This window comes from Malus domestica, chromosome 06, assembly GCF_042453785.1.
Source record: "Malus domestica chromosome 06, GDT2T_hap1".
Classification (NCBI taxonomy): Eukaryota; Viridiplantae; Streptophyta; class Magnoliopsida; order Rosales; family Rosaceae; genus Malus; species Malus domestica.
The window spans coordinates 30,238,594-30,245,296 of NC_091666.1; the positions used below are offsets into that span (position 1 = coordinate 30,238,594).

Consider the following 6,703-nt stretch of genomic DNA (forward strand, 5'->3'; position numbering starts at 1 on the left):
CCATGTAGTGTACTACTGCATATTCCAGGCATTTTTAAAAACCTCTTTTAAATTTGCATTAAACTAAGGACTTAAATTAGATGAAAAAAGCTAATTAGCACTTGTTGAAACTATTTTTAACCCTACCAAAAAGTAGGGATTGCTCAAGTTTTTTCATGAATATAATTAGAATTGTTATTACTAAACATAATAATATACAATAGAAGCCAATTTTCCACAACCACTCATCACTAGGTTATATATAAACTCTCAAATCCATTGTGGAAGGATCAAGCCCCACACTTTGTTTCGTTTCCACCCAAACCCTCCCTCCCTATTTCCCTCCCTTGATCTTTGCCCTCTCCTGTTTCTCTTTCCCTTAAAATATAGAAAAGCTGGATATCATCACAAAAAGCTCAGAGAATTGAAAAAGCTACCGGAGCGCTCTACCAGATTGATAATAATGCAGGCTGCTGCCACAGGTCCGTTAGTCTCGCTCTCTCCCAGCTTCAGCGCCTACTCTTCCTCCGACAGACTCGCCCAGATCGCCGCCCGAGTCGTCGGCTAGTTCTCCCACCAAGATCGCCAACTCACCCAGGAGCCCGACTGGGAAAGTATATACGATCACCAGGAAGAAGAAAAACTCCACCACCGCCGACAGCCCAAAAACGACGACGTACAGAAGGAAGAGGAGGAGGAGGAGTTTGAGTTTGCTTTTATCAGCAGCGGAGGAGAGTCGCACACGTTGCCCATCTCCGCCGACGAGATTTTCTCCAACGGTCAAATCAAACCCACCGTCTACCCTCTCTTCAACCAAGACTTATTATTAGCTCACAACGACGTCGTATCGTCTATAAATGCTAACGTCGATGCGGATGACGCCGTTAAGAAGCCGAAACCGCGCCGTTTGCCGCTCAGAATGCTCATGCTCGAAGAAGAGCGCGAAACAGAGTCGTGCTCGTCCTCCGAGGCCGACGACCTCGAGAACCTGCCACCTGGCACGTACTGCGAGTGGGCCCCTCCGAAATCGTCGCCTGGACAGCGCCGCTGCAATAAGAGCAGCTCCGCAGGCTCGTCGTCGAAGCGGTGGAAATTTTGGAACCTTCTTCACCGGAGCAGCAGCGACGGCATCGTCTTTTTAGCTCCCTCGTCGACCAAGAGAGCTAACAACAACAAGGGAGATGACGTCACGAGGAAAAGAGTCGACAACGGCGGCGGCGGCGGCGGCGTGTCGGAGAATAGAGAGCGTTTTGTCGTGAGGAGCAAGGCCGAGGAGGCAGGGGATAAACGACGGTCGTTCCTGCCGTACAGGCAGGACTTTGTGGGGTTTTTCTCTAATGTGAATGGGATTAGCAGGAATTTGCATCCATTTTGAGCGATCAAGTAATTGAAAATTAATTAATTTCTCTTAAGTTTTGAATTTTTTTGTATTAGTAATTTTAATTAGTTTTTTCGGAGGAATTTACGATTAGTTAATACTTTGGGTTAACTAATTTGATTTCTTCATTTTGTGTAATTAATGAAATATATTATGTATATTATGGTTTAATATTATATTCTGGTGTTGATATTTCTATTTCTATTTTTATTTACCCATGGAAATAAATGTTTTTTATTTGTGACAATTTTTTGTTGTTGGGTCTCACGCGGTATTGCCAAAAAGTCAATTAGGATAACAATTAGGGTTTCGTCCTTTTTCAGAATCTTTTCCATTAAAAATAAAAGTTATCATTTGATTAGTTGTTAAATGATATTTAGTTGAGTTTAGGTACCCAAAATATAATTAAATACTTTATTAATACAACTTCCTCAGTAATTCGGCTCATGTGTAAAGTGAACATCAAACAATACGTAATTAAAGGGTGTCTTGCAAGTAAACGGGAAGATGGAGAGAATGAAATTCGGCTATTGACAATCTCAAAAACGAAATTGGTTATATATTTCTAAAAGTTGAAAAGTCAATCTTAAAAACTTTAATTATAAAATGAAGCCTTAATTTAATTGCAAATTAGATCTACTAACTTGAATGGTAAGGAATGTTTTTGCTCGCCACTTTTAAGTGATGATGATGCTCATCATTTTATTTATCACCGTTTGATAAGTTTAAATTTCAAGATTTGTGTAGTGGATAGACACAAATTTCAAAATTTAAACTCATCAAACAGTGATAAATAGGATATTAAGTGATGAACATTAGCATCACTTGAGCTCTGTGAGCAAACATGCATCCTTATTGTGTTATACCAAATTACATAATCATACATGTCATGTGGCATGACAGCTTGATATTTCACTCCCATACTTTATATTTTCTTAATTTATATTCTCTCATATTGACTTTATTTTCGTACTCTACTTTACACATGGGTTTCAAGGAAGTACTTTTCTCAATTAGTTCGAGAAACATTGTATAACAATTTGCAAGAAATTTGTAATACTGAAAAGACAAAAAACATAAAAATAAAATACCTTGTCTTAAAAGTAGTAGGTCTAGTTTCTTGAACGTACGACTACAGTACAAATATTATGCGCAAAGTTAAGCACAACTGCTTATGTGCGTGTATTTGATTATTAGTCGTCATAGATTAGATTGTCCCACTATGATTCACACAAATTGACGACTCTTACTCACAAGAAATTTTTTCATTGTGACACGTGATGTACCATCCCGTATACCGATCATACTGAAAAATTTCTTCTTAATCACCCCTTCACATTGTCTCGAACAAAACCCATAACTTTTAGCATATGTTATCTCCTCATTACTACATATTCTCACAAGTCATAGTGAATGCAAGGAAAGAGATCCACTTCGTATCTCCCTGTCTGAAATCTAAGGACCAGATAATTCGAATCACTCAGATTGAATTAGACGGCCGCCATTAAATCATTCTGTCAACTTACCTCACACAAACCAAATACTCGAATTTTCTGGTTCTTAGGTTCGGATGCTAAGGTTTGGAGAGGATCCAAATTGTGAATGCAAAACTTCATTTTTTTTTTCTCATAGAGCTCTTGGACGTGGCTGCTGGTGCCGCCTGATACATACAGCCAAAAGGGTGACTCTTTTGTTAAAGTTTCTAAAATGGGGCCCAAAAAAGCAATCAGGGAGGTGGAAAAAGCAAATTAAAGGTGAGATGACTGTGAATTCCACAAGGCAGCCATATTTCTGTGTCCCATTTGGGTGCCATTTGGTCTTGGTCCTTCATCTTCTGCACCATTTGTGCCATTTTCCCAGAGCCAACAATCCAGCTGCAAAAGCTCCTTCTCTGAACATTGGGAAATGTGTAAAGCAGATTCTTTGGTTTCTTTCTCTCTTTGGTGTGAGAACTGAGAGAATGAAAGGTTATGTCAACTATATTTTTCCAGATATGCTAACTGGGTACTTTGGATGAGTTCAGTAACTTCATTTTCGAACAAAAACTTAAATAGTTTCAATTTCCAACCATATATTTGTCAGAATCTTTAACCTATCTCCTCTCATTTTCTGATATATCTCATTTTCGTTGAAGGAACCCTAAAACATGTGCTATTGCCAACTTGAGACCTCTTTTAACATCCAAAAGAGAAGTGTCACTAAACAAATTACTAGTTAGTGCTTGTTTAATGTCCCCTTTAGTAAATGTTTCGATTTTTTATTGAATATCTGTAGAAGTTCTTTTTTTGCATATTTATTTATTTATAAGAAATCAGAGATTATAAAGAAAATCATTAAAAACTTTTGGGAAAAAATAGCAATTGTAGAGTATAAAATTAAGAAGGATAAAGATTTTGACACTCACGTTTCGGATACGCTGAAAATTGAATTTTTTATTATTTTATCTGCATTCACATAAAGCAAAGGGAGGCTAAAATAGAAGTGTTAAATTCACTTAAGCCTTAATCAAACTTTCTAGTGCCAAAAAAGAAACAAATTAAATTAAAAGGATAATTCAGGTGAACTTTATTTAGCTTCTTGTACACATCCCAATAAAGAAATAAAAAATATTTGATGACCAAATAATGAAAGAAGGGAGTGAGAAGCTAGCAGAGAAGGGAAGGTGGGCATCTGGTTCTGGCCGTGGCCTGCGGCCTGCGGCCTGTGGGGTACTAGGGATACAACTTCGTCGCTGAAAAGATCAGCAACTGCTGCTGATGACCTATCACATGCGGACGCGTGTCCAAATTTTAATTTTTTAATCAAAATTTGAACACGTGTCCATTAGGAATTGTCTATCATCTTTCAGCAGCGAAGTCTTGTTCGGGTAGTAGACCAGATAATTGCTACTACTTGCACATCCTCTCCTCCCTTTACTTCTTTTAGAGCATACGATGCTAGGCTGCACAAAATCTCTAGAGGGTTCCCCTTATTTTTTTTGGGTCATGCCCAATCAAATCCAGAGAGTCATGATCTTCCCTCCATCCCCACTCCTTGATTTTATCTGTACCAAATCAGTAAAAGCTTATTCTTTTCCAATCTCATCTTAAAAACTTTATTAGGTACAATAATGACGACTCTTTATCGGGCACAGTACCAAAGCAAACGTTTGACATTGACGGTATGAAGGGTATGATATTAGTCAATGTGGTACGGTTTAGTTTAGGGCACAATAAAATCGAGATGTTACAATACAGTACGGTGTAACAAACGAAACTCTAAACCTACAGCTTTGTTAAAAAATAGGATTCGTCCAAAGTGGTGTATATATTTGATGGTGTACAATAATGGTATGTGGAACCTGTCTATTTAACTAGAGAGTGGGTAGGGTTCCTTAAAGAATGAATAGCAGCTGGCCATGCCCATCTCCATCAGCACCCGATACACTCGCATACACTTATAGGAACAATGACATATAGACAACTTTTTATCAAATGAGAAGAACTTACATAAAACGGATTCATTGTTACGTAGCGTCTTGTATCCTTTAATACATTGTCACATGTAAGTTTTTGTTTGTATGTAAATATATATATATATATATTATTGAATTGGAATGTCACGTGGTGTTAAACCCGTTCCATATAAGTTACTCTCCTATCAAATGCCATATACAGTAGATTTATAAGCTAATAACAAGAGAGCTTTCACAGGAAAGAAAAATTAAGTGGGAGAATAGTAGGAGACTTGGATGCTTGCAAAGGATGGAGATTGTAGTTTTGGAAGATACTGCCATTACTGTTAATTGACAAACAATCTTAAGCTAGCGTACTTATTACTCTCTTAAAAATCATTAGCATTTTGATTTTATTTTCTCTCTTGCCGGGGAATATTTTACTACTGGAGATATATATGTGGAAAAATGAAACTAGGGGAATCAAACTGATGACCTAGCATAATCATAAAATAGAAATGGAACTTCGTGATCTATTCTGAAACAGCCTTCTAAAATTCACTAGTGTAATGTACTTTGATCTATGTACCTTAACCAAAATATTCCTAAGAACTGTATATAACGGACGGATATTATACCGCGGTATGTAAATACGTACTCCATAATTATGAGTAAATACAAATCAAAGAATATCATCAAGTCCTGGTGTATATATATGTGTTGTGGCTGCTGTATGATGTATGCATGCCTGCATGCAGTGGCGGATCCACAGTGGGGTCAATGGGGTCGCACGACCCCTTGGAAGCCATGGAAACAACCTTAGAGACCCATTGGAGCTGCTGGTGAGACCCCTTGGAGCTGCTGGTGAGACCCTTGGCTGCACACCAAGTGTTCGATGAAAGGTCTGAAAGAACCAAGGATGCTGTCAAGTTCAAGGTTCGGTGCTCCAGCCACTGAAAGGGAAGTTGGTGTGGTTTTTGGACAAGGCAGCTGCCTCAAAACTTGATGATGGTACTCAATTCTCTGCATAGGGTTGAATCCCTTCGTGTGTAAGTGTATGTATTGCATTTACCGGAAGGATTCGATGCCTGTGATTCGATTTCTTTTGCCATTAGTCACCTTTTGTTCAAGCTTTGGGTTAATTTCCCCTGTTTTGCCTTGCCTTCCTCTCTTGTTTAGTGGGGTTTGGAGAAGTGTGGTAATCCTTTTGTAAGAACAGGTCAATAAATTTGGGGACTTTAATTCAAAAGTCATAGCTTCTTCCTCCAGGTATGAAATGACGATATGCATGCTGTTTCTGTTAAAAAAAAATTGCGCGCTGCGCGCGCTATCCTTATTGACCCCACAAACATTATTTCCTGGATCCGCCACTGCCTGCATGTATATGTCTGTATGAATATCTGTAGTGGAATCTCATCAAATATATATATCCACCTCACGAGAAATTTCTAGAAAAGTGAAAAAACTAATCACTTGCATTGCATGCATAGAGAGAGACACCCTTCCTTCATCTCATCATACAGACTAGACACTGGCTTGGCTCGAGTAATGGGGTTGGTTGGGGTTTGATGGAGACAATTGGACAAAGCTTTCTTTGGCAAAACGCCCGTGTTTTGTGGGCATTGTTTGATTTCATTACACAGTGTTTACAGTTATGCATTTATATCTTTAATATTTTAGGGTTCACTCGTCTCCTCTTTCTGCTAAATACTCCATATTTATTATTTATTATTATATATATATATATATGTATCTTAGGATCAAGGAACATAAGCATTTGACACATATTTTGACATTAATTTTGGAAGGCTCACTTCTTAATGTATTTCAATAACCCAATGTAACAATTTGTCTCGAAATTTACAGAACGAAAAGGCAATGTTGTAATTTCATTTTGGTTATGGGATATTTGT

The 6,703-nt window shown here is 38.0% G+C and overlaps 1 pseudogene; it reads left to right on the forward strand.

The window, feature by feature from the left end:
* The first annotated feature begins 256 nt into the window (after nucleotides 1–256).
* On the forward strand, nucleotides 257–1,533 carry LOC103438129 (uncharacterized; annotated as a pseudogene).
* Nucleotides 1,534–6,703: the final 5,170 nt, after the last annotated feature.